Source organism: Tamandua tetradactyla, chromosome 1 (assembly GCF_023851605.1).
Source record: "Tamandua tetradactyla isolate mTamTet1 chromosome 1, mTamTet1.pri, whole genome shotgun sequence".
NCBI classification, from domain to species: Eukaryota; Metazoa; Chordata; class Mammalia; order Pilosa; family Myrmecophagidae; genus Tamandua; species Tamandua tetradactyla.
Genome location: NC_135327.1, coordinates 213,531,593 through 213,548,082, shown reverse-complemented (window position 1 = coordinate 213,548,082; position 16,490 = coordinate 213,531,593). Strand labels below are relative to the sequence as shown.

At 35.6% G+C, this 16,490-nt stretch overlaps 1 long non-coding RNA gene and 1 pseudogene across 1 annotated transcript in view; one reads left to right on the top strand and one right to left on the bottom strand.

The window, feature by feature from the left end:
- Positions 1-16,490, bottom strand: part of LOC143688050 (uncharacterized) — a 46,426-nt gene that overhangs the window by 11,027 nt on the left and 18,909 nt on the right. The window lies entirely within an intron of this gene.
- Positions 6,467-7,579, top strand: LOC143688045 (polycomb complex protein BMI-1-like; annotated as a pseudogene).

Here is a 16,490-nt window from a genome sequence, read left to right as displayed (position 1 = left end):
ATATCTACCAAAACAACCCTGAGCTTTTAAAGAATAATTGTAAGAGCACTCCAAGGTTTATTAAACTTTATTAGATCAAAGAATATTTTGGATGTTAGGAGATCTGGATTCTCTTCTTGACTCTGTTATGGGTTGAGGTAATCTTAGGGTAGGGAAACAACTAGACTTGGACAGCTGCATATACACTCCTGGAACTGTTCTGGGAGTTTGCATACATCCCTTTATTTGATTTTCAGGACATTACCACAAGTCATATTAATATTTCTGCTATTCAGGGAAGAACATTTGGTTCAACAAAAATTAAATAACTTGCAAAAGATCACACTTAGATGGAAAAGTCAGAATTACAGTCTATCTGTATTTCTATTGCTTTTCCTGCAATGTTTACTCTTCGATTATCTAAATGATAAAAATTTCAACCACTGGCTTAGTAATTGTGACCTTGCCACCCTATTGTGATATAGAAGTTCACAACTTAGGATGTAAACCCTCCCCATAGACATGGGAGAACCTGGCAACATTATCTTCCCATTTGTAGAGCCTCAAAGAGGCACTGGTGGAGTCGTTCTGCATCTTTACTACAACTGATAGTATGGCTTGGAAAGCTGCTTGAATTCAAAATGAGTAAGCCAGCATACTGAAATGAATTCTAATGGTGTTCATATCATGCTCACTATTCTTAATATAAACTCCATTTTAATGATTAATGGTGAAATCACCAAAGTGAGCCAAACATGGAAACCCAGAATGCCATATCTTTTGCTTCCTGAATGTATAAATTTAGCAAGCTTTGAAAATATGTGCTGTTTTCCATGCAGCATCCTATGAAAGAAATATAAAGCAAACAGTATAAGCTATTTAATGTTTTGTTCTTTCTTATTTTCAATTAATCCCCAAATATTTGTGTGTGCATTCCCCAAAATATCAGTATGCATGTCAGCATATATGTGAACATGTGTGCAAGACCTTAAATTGTGTAGTGCTAACTTTATATAAATTTACATAAATCAATCAATGTATCTACTATCTGTCTACTTATCTATCCATCCATCTGTCTATCATTTGTGGTAGTTTGGAACTGCATGGAACCCAGGAAAACATTTTTAAGGCAAATTCGTTCCTGTAGGTGTGAATGCATTATACTCAGGAATTTTTAATGAGGCTACATCAGTTATGGTATGACCCACCTCAATCAGGATATATCTTAATCTATTCCTGGAGTCTTTTATAACAGAATGAAATCCAGATACAGAGAGTAAAAGCCAGAGAGATATGAATCTTAAATCAATGCAACCCAGAAGAGAAGGGAGGGACCAGTAGACATTGCCATGTGCCTTATCAAGTGACAAAGGAGCCCAAGATTACCTGTCTTCAGGAAGAAAACATTGCCTTAATGATTCCTTGATTTGCATATTTTCCTGGCCCCTCAAAACTGTGTATGAATAAATTCCCACAGCTTAATTCAACCATTTCATGGTATTTGCTTTTTGAAGAGCCTAGGAAACTAAAACTAACCCTCTCCCTCTTTTTCTATCTATAAGCAATTATAGGATAAGGTCATCAAGACTTGACCTGTCAAGACTACACTGTGGTCTTTGGACATGTGTGGAACATCAGAGCAAGAAAATGAATTTCTAAAGCCTTCCTTTCAATAATTGTTTGGGGGTAAGGAGTGTGGGTATGGGGATGAAGAAACCAAAATGATTTGATCCCACAAAATGTAGTCCATTTTTTCTTAACCAAAGTTCATTTCCTACTACAGGTTATAGGGAAATGGGAGAGAAAAAGTTAAGAGATGCTTAAAAAATGAATGGGAAAAATTAAAGAGAAAGCACTACAAAATTTGTACGGAAGAGGATGGAGGTGCACAAAAGGTTGAGAGAAGTGAAGGTCAGGGGTGATTGAATCGACTAAGGTAAAATAGGTTCACACCTCCATGATCCCACATCAAATGCCAATGTTGTGACATCATTTAGACTTTGGTCTTTTGTTTTTGTCTATTTTTTAACCACAAAGATAAAGCTATTGTATATGTTTATCTGTTGGCACAAATTTGGTTCAAGGCAGCAAATATTTAGAAGAACACAATCCCAACCCCTTCTTCCCATAGAGGAAGACCCTGGAGAGTTATCTGAATAAAATGACATCTCTTTAGCACCTGGGAAAACAAAATCTTAGTGGCACTAGTGTGAAACTTGCAATGACATTTTGCTACTTGATTTTGGTTTAAAAGTTATTTGGTTATAGTAATTAAACAGTATTTCAGAAAACAGTTTCCATGAACCTCATTTTTAAAATTTTAAGGTTTATACAACTTTTTTTATCTTTTCTTAGTTGCAATTTGGGGATAGCATATGGTAGATGTATAATGACCACAAAGAAAGATGATTAGAGCCAAGCACATGATTTCTTTTCTCTTTCTACTAAAACTTAATCATCTATTTACCTAAAGGAAAATGGGTTCAGAATTGTTTCAATTACAAAAAAAGAAAAACTGATGTGATTATTCTATACAGCAAAATCAATTTCATGACAAAAGTCAAAGAGAAAATATGCACAGGAATGTATGAACTAGCAAGTATTTATCATACATTAAAATTGACTATATAATTATTACATTACTAGTATTTAATAAATTTTATCTATTGATTAAATCAGCTGCAAAACTTTATAAGCATTTTTTTTACTAGAGAAGTTGTAGGTTTACAGAAGTTTAGCCCCCAAATCTTATTCAAATATATGATTCAGTGCAGTCAATTACAATCAAAATGCTGTGCTACCATCACCATCCATCCATTACAAAAATTTTTTGATCACCCCAAAAAGAAACTCTGTACAACTTAAGAATTAACTCCCCATTCCCTACTCCCACACCGACCCCTGGTAAGCTATATTCTAGTTTTTAACTATGAATTTGCTTGCCCTAATTATTTCATATCAGTGATTTCATCAATATTTTCTTTTGGTTGATGGTTCTTTTATTTCCCACATGATGTCATCAGTGTTCATCCATGTTGTCACATGAATTGCAACTTCGTTCATTTTTATGCCTGAATAATATTCCATTCTACGCATATACTACATTTTATTGTCCATTCATTGGTTGATGGACAATTAGGCTACTTCTATCTTTTGGCACTTGTAAAGAATTCCACTATGAATATCAGTGTGCAAATACCTGTTCAAGTTCTTCAAGTCCATTGATCTATATATCTTTCCTTGGTGGGTATTATGATGTTTTGTTCACCATAGCTTTGAGGTAAGTTTTAAGATAAAGATGTGTGAGCCCTCCAGATTTGTTCTTTTTTTCGAAGTTGGTTTTGGCTATTTAGGTTCCCTTACCCTTCCATATGTATTTGATGAATGGCTTTTCCATTTCTGAAAGAAAGCTGTTGGAATTTTTATTGAGATTGTGTTGAATCTCTAAATCAGTTTGTATAGAATTGACATGTAACAAAATTTAGTCTTTCAATGCATGAACACCCCATGTCCTTCATTTATTTAGGTCATTGGCAATTTCTTTTAGTAGTGTTTTGTAGTTTTCTGTATACATGTCTTTTACAGCCTTGCTTAGATTTATTCCTATATATTTGATTCTTTAGTTGGTATTGTAAATGGATTTTTTTTTCTAAATTTCTTCTTCCAATTGTTCACTACTAGAATATAGGAAAAGTACTGTTTTTTTTTTTTTTAATTATTGGTCTTGTATGCTGCCACTTTGCTGAATTCATTTGTTAGTTCTAATAGTTTTGTTGTGGATTTTTCAGAATATTCTGTATGTAAGATCATGCATGCAAATAGGGAAAGTATCACTTCTTTTCCAATTTGGGTGCCTTGTGTTTCTTTCTTTTGCCTAATTGTTTTATTTTGGACTTCCAATACAATGTTAAATAACAGTGTTGACAGTAGACAACCTTGTCTTGTTTCTCAGTTCAGAGAAAAACTATCAGTCTTGCAGTATTGAGTATGTTGTTAGCTGTGTTTTTTTCATATATATCCTTTATTATATTGAGGATCTTTCTTTCTATTCCTAGTTTTCTAAGTGTTTTTATCAAGAAAGGGATGCTGGATTTTGTGAAATGCCTTTTATTGAACAATTCAGATAACTGTGGGCTTTTTTCTTTTGTCCTATTAATGTGGTTTTACATTGATTGATTTCCTTATGGTGAACCACACTTACAGACCTGGGACAAATTTCATTATAATTATGATGGAACATTGTTTTAATGTGCAATTGCATTCAGTTTGCTAGTATATTTTGAAGAATTTTGCATCTATATTTATAAGGGATATTGGTTTACAATTTTCTTTTCCAATGGAACCTTCGCCTGGTTTTGGTAGGAAGGTGATATAGGTTTCATAGAATGTGTCAGGTAGTGTTTTAGTTTGCAAGCTGCCGAAATGTGATATATCAGAACTGAAACAGCTTTAAAAAACAGAACTGAAACAGCTTGTATGTTACAAGTTTACAGTTCTAAGCTTATAAAAATATCCGAAGTAAGGCATCCAGTAAAGATACCTTAATTCAAGGAATGTTGATGGGTCAGGAACACCTCTGTCAGCTGGGTAGTCACATGGCTGGCATCTGCTGGTCCTTTGCTCCTGATCTCTGTCCTTTCAGCCTCTGTTCTTGTGGGAATTCCTCATTTTGCTTCTCTGGGGCTGGCTTTCATCTCTTAGCCTTCCTTGGCTCTCTTAAGGTTCTGGCTTGCCTAACGTCTCATGGTGACATCTGCTGGGCTCTAAGTATCTCCAAACATCTGTATCTCTGTTCTCCAAGTGTCAGCATCTGTGTCACCTCTGCTCTGAAGTTTCTGTCAGCTCTGTCATTTCTGAGGTTTATCTGAAATGTTTCCCATTTTAAAGACTCTAGTAAATGAATCAAGACCCATCTGGAATGACTGGAGTCACATCTCCATCTAACCAAAAAATCACAACCACAATTGGGTGCATCATATCTCTGTGGAGATCATCTAATCAAAAGTTTCCAACCTACAGTGTTGAATCAGGATTAAAAGAAGCAGCTGCTCCCACAAGATTGGATCATGACTAAAACATGGCTTTTCTGGAGTACATAATAGTTTCAAACCAGCACAGGTAGTGTTCCCTCCTCTTCAATATTTCGGAAGAATTTGAACAGGATTTTGTCAGTTCTTTGTGGAATGTCTGGTAAAAATTCACCTATAAAGTCATCTGGTCCTGGGGTCATCTTTGTTGAGAGCTTTTTGAGAATTGACTCAATCCCTTTACTAGTGAAGAAGTTTGTTGACATATTCTATGCCCTGTTGCATCAGTAAAGGTAGTTTGCATGTGTCTAGCAATTTGTTCATTTCATTTAGGTTTTCTTATTTGTTGTTGTACAGTTGTTCATATTATCTTCTTATACTCCTTTTTACTTCTGCAGGTTTGGTAGCAATGTCCCACTTTTCTTTTTTGATTTTAGTCATTTGTATCCTCTTTTATTTTTCTTTGTCAGTCTAGCTAAAGCTTTCTAAATTAATTGATCTTTCCAAAGAACCAACTTTTTTTTTCATTCTTAACTTTTGATTGTTCTATTCTACATATAATCAGTAATTCACAATATCATCACATAGTTGCATATTCATCATCATGATCATTTCTTGGAACATTTGCATCTATTCAGGAAAAGAAATAAAAAGAAAACAGAAAAAAATTTATACATACCATACCTCTTACTCCTCCCTTTCATTGATCACTAGCATTTCAAACTAAATTTATTTTAACATTTGTTCCCCCATTATTTATTTTTATTCCATATGTTCTACTTGTCTTTTGACAAGGTAGATAAAAGGAGTATCAGACACAAGGTTTTCACAATTACACAGTCACATTGTGAAAGCTATATCATTATACAATCATCTTCAAGAAACATAGCTACTAGAATACAGCTCTACATTTTCAGGTCATTTCCTCCAGCCTCTCCTTTACATCTTGACTGACAAGGTGATATCTACTTAATGTGTAAGCAAAACTTCCAGGATAACCTCTCTACTCCAAAGAAACAACTTTTGATTTTGTTGATTCTATTATTTTTTGTTCCCCATCTATTTCATTTTCATTTTCTTCAAGATATTTCCTAACTTCCCTTGCAATTTCTTTTTTGACCATTTTGTGCTTAAGAGTAAGTCATTGGGCACATGGCCCAGACAATGGGGCTGCAGACACCAGAATCTACTTGGGGATGCCCCCTCCCACCAGGCCACAGAGTAATACCCATGTGGCGTAGTGCTCCTGGAGCAGATGGAGCAGACAGTTGGACCAAGGAAGCAGAGACTCAGAGACTGTGGCATGAGTATGGTGCCTAACACCCATTGGCAGTGGCAACAACTCCAAGAGTCATAAATGTGAGGCTAGGCTCTGAGGGATGGTAATGAACTACGTTGTTTTTCCATTGCTGCCATTGCCCCAGAAGCTGGCAGTTTCTAGGTTCTTTTATCCAGCAAATATGTACTGAATAGCCAGAATCAAAATCACAGAGCTGAATTCCCACCTGCTGTGTGTGCTTTGTGCAGATACTTCTTTTACTCCACCACCATAATTGAATGTCTTTATGGCTCTTGGATCTGTTGCCACTGTCAATGAATGTATAGGCACCATATTTATGCCACAGTCTCTGAGTCTCTGCTTCCTTGGCTCATCTGTCTGCTCCACCTGCTCCAGGAGCACTTTGCCACATGGGTATTACTCTGTGGCCTGGTGGGAGGGAGCATGTATCATGTGTTACTAGGAGACCAGCAAGTACTGTCCATTCTGTGACATCCAAGCCTACAAAACCAGACCACTGCTAAATAAAAAGTCAGACAAAAATCTTTGAGATATTATATACAAATTAGTTCCGGGGCTTTTCAAAAATGAAATGAAGAAAAGAAGGGATTTTTATGCAGCTCAACTTTCAGCCCATGTTGCCAATGACTCTAATGAAGATAGAGAAGAAGTTGTAGAAGAAGATAATACTTATGATGAAATAATAGGTTTATCTGCTGAATTCTTTGACCAAAACAGAATGACTGGAAAGTAAACAAAGACAAAGAGAAATCTAAGGAAGAGGTGAATGATAAAAGACACCAATGGTGTCCCACAGCAATGACTGTGATGCACCTAAGCGACTTTCTCAGAAATGAAATGGATATACCTAACACTTTCCAGATTGCTGTCATGTTCAGAGAAGAACCTTTAAAGAATTACTATACACTGATGAATATTGCTTACATTTATACCTGGAGAAGGAATGGGTCACTTCCTTTGGAATACAGAGTTTGACCTACTTATAAAAGAATGAAGATCAGTTATCAGAGAGATGGGCTGATGACTGCTGGAGAATTGGAAAGTGACTCTGGGACCAACAGGACCAACAGCCCCACAAAAGGCCCCCCTTCATCTCTTCATGTTTACTGAGCCCCAGCACCCTGGTCCAGTCTCCCAACACCCTCAGCTTCTCCACATCTCCAGTATGATGAATGGAATCAGCAGCAACCCCAGTGGGATGCACCAACCTTTCTTTGCCAGTAGACCTCAGAAATCATCAATCAATGGGTCTTCAGCAGCTTCATCTGGTTGAAAGCTGAGACTGTTGATGAAAATACTTTTAAACTCTTGATTTACATAGATATCTTCATGTCATTACAGCTTTATAGATGCTAATACATGTGATTATTGTCCAATGTGCTTTCTTTTCTAATGACATTAAATTTGCCAATGGAAAATGGACTAGATGTGATATTCATATGTGTGTTAAGTGAAAATGATTGTTCTTTATATCTTGAAATTTCAGCAAATGGAAAGAATATGCATAGAATATTGCATGTATTATTATGTACAATTCTATGTAGCCATGTCACTGTGAATAACAATTTCTCTATTATTTATCTATTTTAATTCCTATGTTTCTTTTTTTATTCCTCTGTTGCAGCATAAAACTGATCAAAAGCAAACTTCATTTTTATAATATGTATGCCTAAAAGCAGGTGCTACTGTTTATTCATTATTTATTGCAGCTAAACATTCCATTGTCCCCAGTCTGCAAAAGCACAGTTCTATTGTTTGTCTTGATTATAATAAAGTCATTAAATCATTACTTTTGCAAAAAAATAAAAAAATAAAAAATAATTATGTCATTTAATTTCCACATGGTTGTGAATTTTCCATTTCTCCCCCTGCTATTGATTTATAAATTGATTCCATTGGGTCAGAGAAGATACAGTGTATGATTTCAATATATCTTTTTTAATTTATTGAGATTTGTTTTATGTTCTAACATATGGCTGATCTTGCAATGACCTTTGTGTACTAGAGAAGAATATGTGTTTTTCTGCTTTTGGATGAAATGGTCTGTATATGTCTGCTCGGTCTTATTGGTTTAGGATATTGTTTAAGTCTTCTCTTTCCTTATTGATTTTCTGTCTAGATGTTCTGTCCATTATTAAAAGTGGTATATTAAAGTCTTCTACAATTAATATAGGACAATCTATTTCTCCCTTAAAATTTTTTAGTATTTGCTTCATGCATTTTGAGGCTCGGCTATTAACTGAATATATATTTATAATTGTTATGTCTTCTTGATGAATTGACCCCTTTATGTCTATATAGTTACCTTTTTTCTCTTGTAACAGTTTTTTACTTAAAGTTTATTTTGTCTGTTATTAATAAAGCTACTTCAGCTCTCTTTTAGTTGCTATTTGTATGGCATATTTTTTTCCTCCTTTCATTTTCAATTTACTTATTATGTGTTTGAATTTAAGGTGAGTCTTTTGTAAACTGCATCTAGTTGATTTAAGCTTTTTTATCCATTTATAATTTCTGCCTTTAATTCGGTGAGTTTAATCCACTTACATTTAAAGCAACTACTGATATCACAGGATCTTCTACTGCAATTTTATTATTATGCTTTTTGACCCTCAATTATCCTTTTTGGTCTACTTTATATCTATTTGTTTTTTGGGAGTAGAATTATTTTGAGTCCATACTCATTTCTTTCTGAATATATTTTTCATATATTTTCTTTGTGGTTACCATCAGGTTAATATTTTACAGTCTAAATATGTGTATGATTTGATACCAACTTACCTTTAATAACATACATAGACATCATTCCTGTAACCCTCCATCATCCATCTTTATTATTTTGTATATGTTAAGAATTATATCTTGGTATGCTGTATGTTCAGAACCATAAATTTATCATTACTTTTTCATCACCACTTTTTATGGGAGTTGTGGTGCCTTAGCTGGTAATTCAACCTGGATCTCCCACATAGCAGGCAAGCATTCTTATTATTGCTTGCATCCTTATCATTACTTTTTATGCATTTGCATCTTATCGTCCATAAGAAATAAGAAGTGGAGTTATATACTGGCATTTATAATTGCACATATGGTTCCCTTTATTGGAAATCATTATTGCTTTATGCTACTTTGATCCACTGTCTAGTGTCTTTACCTTTCAATTTGCACAACTCCCTTTAGCATTGCTTGTAGGTCAGGCCTAGTAGTGACGAACAGCCTAAGCTTTTATTTGTCTGGGAATGTCTTCACCTGTGTCTCATGTTTGAAAGTCTTGCTGGATATGAAATTCTTGGCTGGCAACTGTTTTCTTTCAGCACTTTTAATATGTCATACCCCCGACTTTTTGCCTCCATGGCTTTTAATAAGAAATTGCCACTTAATCTTATTGGGATTCCCTTCTACATGACTTGATGCTTTTCTATTCCAGCTTTTAGAACTCTCTGAACTCTTGTTGTTAGCTTTGGCCAGTTTAATTCCACATATTACTGGAATTTGGAGGACTGGGAACTTTATATCATAGGCACCAGCAATATACAGCAGAAACCAGAGCTTCATACCTTACTGCTGCCTCCAGACTTAAGGCAGGGGACTGGGGGCTGGGAGCTGGGAGCTGCTTAAAGGAGAGTAAAATTCATTGGTTTTTAACTCAGTTTACCAGGCTTTTCCTCTAGCTCTTCCTTGGAAGCTGCACAGTGTTCCACTGGAATTTCAAAATAGTTGATTCTGCCAGTTCTTGCCAGTATAATATTTCTTTGGTGCAGGAACTGATTCCTGGAGCTTCCTACTCCATCATCTTCCCACAACAATTTTCTATAAGAATTGGAGATTCATGGAAAAATCTGTTTAATATGCAAGGATTAAATATTATTTTTAAAAGTTGGCAGTGGTATTTGAAAATGGAAAATAAGGTTTGGAGAGATGTCACTGAAAAAGATACACAAAATGTATACCTTGTATTGCATACTTTGATATTGGAGACTCATACAATTGACCCAAATTTCTAACAGAGGCAAGAAAGAAATATGATTAGTTAAATCATTCAAAGTTTCCATGATAGGGAAAAATTACTCACTTAAAAGAGACTCATTTATTTCTATTTATTTTCCCTATGGGTCTCCCTAAAATGGTGATTTCCATCATGCCCCTCAAGGAAAGGCAAGTCCTGATGCCAAAGTACAAGTTTCTTTCAGATGTGATATGCTGTTGTTTCTTTTTTATTTTATGTTTAATTGTGGTAAAAAAATGCATTAAATAAATATTATTTTAGCCATTTTAAGTGAATAGTTCTGTGACATTAATTGCATTGAAAACATTATGGAACATTCAGTAGTATCTATTTCAAGAATATTTTCATCATCCCAAACAGAAACTCATATCCATTAAACAATAACTCCCCCACTACTAGAAAAGCACTTTTGTGTGGACAGGATCTGGAGGGGTACAGAGCTGCTGGCAGGTTAAAGCATGCTGTCTAGCAATGCAGTTATCTTCTATTCTAACTCAGAGCAGTCTATATTTTAGGACAGACTACACTCTCCTTGGCAATGTATCACATATTTTTTTCAATGCACCTTTTAAAAAAAAATTAGCCTATAATGGGTTATGTCCCCATAATGACATGTCCAAGTTCCTAATCCCAGTCCTGTGAATGTGAGTTTTTGTAAAAATGATCTTTGAAGATGTTATTAGTTATGATGAGGCCAAACTAGAATAGGGTGGGTCCTAATCCAATATAACTGTTGTTCTTATAATCAGAAGAAATTTGGACACAGTGAATAAGAGACAGACAGAGACAATCATGTGATGACGGCAGAGGTTGAGTGATGCCTCAAGCCACGGAGCACCATGGATTGCCAACCTATCAGAAGCCACAGAAGAAATGTGGAATAGATGCCCCGTTTAGAGGCAGCCTGGCCCTACTGACATCTTGATTTCAGACTTCTAGCCTCCAGAACTATGACGTAATTATTTCTGTCCTTTAAGTCAACTAGTCTTTGGTACTTTGTTATAGCAGCTTTGATAATCTAAGATAGAATCTTTTATAAATAAGGGGCATCAGTTAGTTATAGATTAGACTGTCTGACAATATCTGAACTACAGCAACTCTACATTCCTGTCTTAATGTAGAAGCATGTCTTTTGACAGTCTACTGAGGTGGATGTAAGATTTATAATCTCTTATGAACTCTGAAAAGCTTGACAAGGATATACAGCTGAGTACATGTAAGAATATATAGCACACAGAAAGAGGATAAAGGGAAGAAAGACCTAAATTCTCTTGAAGAAGTAACTTGGGATTTCTTCTTGCTTACTGATTAATGGACCTGCACGGATGGAAAGTTCTCCTCTGTAGGAGAGCTGCATACTTGTTTATGTGGCTATGACTGAGAACCGTGCTCAACCTTTAAGAAAACAAACCAAAATAAGCAATAATGACCACAGAAATATAACCATAAACACTTAATTTTAAGGGCTCATACTTTTCTGATCAATTGGCTGCAAAACACATATCGAAATAACTAAGCAACTGTTTATAAGTAAAGTTACTTTAGTTCATTGTTGAAGACTATGTTCCCAAATTGATAAAGATTGTTAGGATAATGATCTATAATGCTTCATTGTGATGATGATTAAGATTGCAGAGCCAATGGCCTATTAAACCCATTCCTCATTTATGACAATACAATCATCTGACCTACATAAATGAAAACCTTAGTCTCTCTTCCTTCTGGTGGAGGCAAAAGAAAGATAAGGGGCTCAATCCCAAGTAATACCAAGTAAGTCACCAGTATTCACATTGCTATTAGAAATATTAACAAAAGGGTGTGAGGAAAAAACATATGTCTTTAGCCCTCTGGAAAGTGTTAATAGATCTGTCAATGACTCTTTGTGTAGACTCTTATTGATTAACACTGTGTTAAAAATCGGGTCTCTCACTGAGATAACATAATGAACCTTGCCTCTGCCTAAACTCCTTAAAAGTACAGTGTGGTTGGCCTCCTTTGTATGTCTACAGCTTCAACACCAAACTTCCTTTCCTTTTGTGCTCTGATAACATCAAATTATTTTTAGTCCCCTAGAATTCAACATGCGGCTTCATGCTTCCATGCCTTTGTGCAAGCAATTCCCTCTGGACTGGAATGCCCTCCCCTCTCCTTGTCTACCTAGTGAACCCACCAGCCATGCTTCAGGTCATGTTCAGACACCTGCTGTGCTGAAGGCATCCTTCCCCTCCACCCTCAGCCCTCTGAGGAATTATCAATTCTATGTTCTAAGCAGCAATTTTTAAAGCTCTCTTTAATATTCCTAGCAGCAAAATCAATAGCTTTCTAAGAGAGGATGTCTCCCATTCAGTGTGAGAGTCTCTTTTTACAAACTGTATTGTTTCAGTTATAGCCACATCTGAATAAAATAATTTTCTCAGTGTACTGAAAACCAATATTAAAGTAAGACCCAAACCTCATTACTTTACATCAAGATAATGTCAAGTTCTCAAGGACTAAATACAGGTACTTTACAACACAAGAAGCAATGTAATCCCCCAAAAGAATGCTTATTCTGCCTTTTGGTAATCTGCTGTACTTCTTTGTGCTATGGTTTTTTGCATAGTCAGAGAGACTGGTGATATTAAATAATTTATAATATAATTCAGTCTTTTCATGTTTCAATTTCATTCATCCTGAAGGCTCATTTCCTTCGGTGTCCTCCAGCTGGATTCAGAATATTAAATGAAAGTTTAGCAACCAGGCTCAAGATGTACTCTAAAAATAAGTTAATTTTTGTGCTAAAGGAGGGCTGCTAGGCAGATTAATATAATGCTGTTACATTGATATTAGTTAATAAGTGTATGGAACTTAGCCTATTGAATGTCATCTATCATGCATTGGTTTTGATTGATGGGGTGCCTAATACGATGTTCATTGAACACTTCCCTTAAAAGATTAAGCTACTGACACTCTGTGAATGAAAAGCTTTTTTACATTACTTCAAGGACATTTCCATTGTTATTCATTCCAGGTAAAGCAAAGTTTTCATAATAGTGAAATTAAACCATGCGCCATTCTGTGCTAAACATTCTACCCCATATATTGCCTTGAAAGTTTAGTGAATAAAAACATATTCTGTATTTTTAATAAAATGAGTAATTATTTGAGTCCACAAATACCCAATGGAAAAGCTATATTTTGAAAACACACCTGTGAGCATTTCTTCACAGTAAAAATGATTTCAAAAATGGATGAAGTTTCCTTTGGAAATTGCTGTAAGTTAACTTATTCTGTTTTCAAGAAAGAAGGGGTCTGAAAACTGCATGATGATTAGTATGCACTTTGTAATCTCCCCCCCCCGAAAAAAATAGGCTAAAAATATAAAATAGGTTCCATTAAGTTTAAGTAAATTCTAGGATGGCAATATAGTTAAACAGTCCTAATCTAGAATATTTCATAGAAAAGATAAAAATATTCAGAAGTACAAGGCAGTAACTTCTAAAAACTTTTTTTAAGTCCTTTTCAAATTACTAGAAGAAGACTGTATTCCTTTTTAATTTACTTGGCTTAAGGGGAAGGAAGAAAAGTTGGGAAACTACAGAAGAGATGCATGCTAATGGTTAAAACTGGAAAATAGGCAGTAAAGTGATAAGCATATAGACAGATTTAAATATCATAAAATTTTAAAGCTATAAGTGACTTTAGAAATAATCTTATCCCATATGTTTTGTTCCATTTTATGGATGAAGAAATCATAGCCCAGGTAAGTTAAATCTTTTATCTATGGTCACACAACTAGATTGAGTCAGAAATGGAACAATAATAAAGATTTTCTTGCACTAGTGCACCACTCTTTGCATTGTAGCCATATTTACTGACTACCTTTAAGTATAAGGACGTTAATGATGATCTAAAGGAATATTCAATAATCATGGTGGATATGTTATATACAGCAGTATATTTCCAGGGAAAACGTTTTCAGGAAACCTCGATATGGCTTTGTTTTGTACTAATTTACTCAATGCACGTTGAGTGAACTTGTTCTATGGAATACTTGGGTGATATTTGAAGAGGATTCTGAGCAGTCACTGCCTTCATGGAGCTCTAAGGGCCATTTTTGGATTGTCACAAGTTTTAAGCACATTTCATTTAGAATAGCTCATCTGCCCCTCCTCACGATAGCTTTATTAAAATGAATTCCCATTTACATTGAGGAAGGGAGGAATTATTATACAGCTATTAACTTCTGAATTTTTTTTTTGGCTATTTGTAACTCAATCAATTAAAATGGGCTATGATTTCCATTCCACTTCTAACTCCATTGTTATACTACTATAACATGCAATTGTTGTAACAGAAAAGCTCAATGGAGTAACTGCACAATGAGTAGCTGCATAATTCACTGAGAATGATGCCAAAACAGAATTCGTAAAGATCATCACCTTTCAAACTGGACATTTGTGTTCAATGTTCATCTCACTGAACAACCCCATTGTGTTCAGGGGTGTTCAGGCTCGTCTCCTTTCTTCTTATCCATGAAGGAGCACAGAAATGCTTGCTGGACTCTATCTGTACAACACTGCGCTCAGGGAAAGCTTCGGGTTGAAGCTGGGCTTAATGGTTTCCATGTAAATAAGAACTTTACAAGTAACTATAAGAATGTTTCTCAGAATGTTTTTTAATTTGACACAAAAAAATGCCCTTTTAGGACCATTTTACTCTTGGTCATGCAAATATACTAATGCTCAAATTCGCTGTAAGACTTTCTATCTTCATTCTCAGCTTAGGACATATTGCTGCCTAGGCCATTGTGATGTCAGCTTTTCTACCATTTTCTCTTCCCCTGTTCAACATGGAATACATTATAAATAACAGGGTAGAGCCATCATTTACTGAGAGTTGCATAGAGATAAGTTCTATCTCTATGGGTGAAGCTTATGGCCCACTCTGGTGCTTAGAGGGATGCCCAGAACAAGGGGGACTCCACAGGATAGTGCCATGATATTAGAAGTTGTTACAATTCTAATTACATCTCTGGTGAGATAGTAGCATATTAAGTATTAATAGGGATTATAAAATTAGTTAGCTCTAACAATGGAATACAAAATGCAGCTTTTGGGATTGGGCAGTCAGGATTGGTAAATAATGTCAGGGTATGACATGGGAGAGGCTGGGATCACAGATTGTCTGTAGAAAAATTAAAGATATGGATGATGATGGGACAATTTTTTATTTAGTTCACAATTTCTGGTAAGTCCTCAAGTTCTTACCCTCTATTTCCCATTCCTCTTTTAGGAAACCTCTGTATTCTTCATGTTCCAGTGATCTCTGAACCCTTAGAATCTAGAACCTTTCAAAGACACTTGGCAGATCAACATACTTCCTTTTATAGATGATGGTCTGGGAAGCTTCCACTGAATAAGATTTTTTGCCACATCCTGAGTAATTAGAAAATGTCAAACACATGAAGATCATCTAATGCAGAGAAAAAAACACCAAGGTCCAGAGATGGGGATGAGCTTGATAACATCTCAAAATATTGAGAAGTGAGCAAATTAAAACATATGAAAAGCTGAAGAAAGGCAGATGGAAGTCAGCTCCTGTTGTTTGTTGCAAATTTGATTGAAGAGTCTCTACTGAGTTATGTATAGGTATTAAGCTCATTCTATTCTTAGAATGTATGTGCAAATGTTGGCTCTTTTTTTTTGGTAAGCATTTTTTGTTTCATTTTGAAGGCTCTGCTAGGTCCATCCTGTAAAGCTCTACATATTCTCAGTCCCCAGCCCCCTCAATCCAACAGAGGGTTCTACCCCACAGCTCTCTTAGGGAGTGGCATGACGGTTCAAGTTCCAGCTGTTATCCACGGCACCCACAAGACTCATAGGATGCTCACTCATTTTTTCTACTTGAGTACTCACAATTCTCACCACCCATGGGCACTGTAGCCATTTTTTCCTGGAGTCCCAGGAGAGCAAACTTCTATTTTGTACTGGGATCAGCCAATTTTGAGAGAACAACGGCTTGAACAGTGGAAGTGAGGCAGAATGAACAGTGCCTGCCTCCAAAACTCTGCTCACTTACAACTCATTCCAGCTCTCTCTCTCACTCTCTACAAAATCTTTATGTAAAAAGGGGAGGATGGGTGATTTTCTCCCCTGGTTTCATTAGAATTCACCCTTTTAGAAACACCTGCAATAAAACA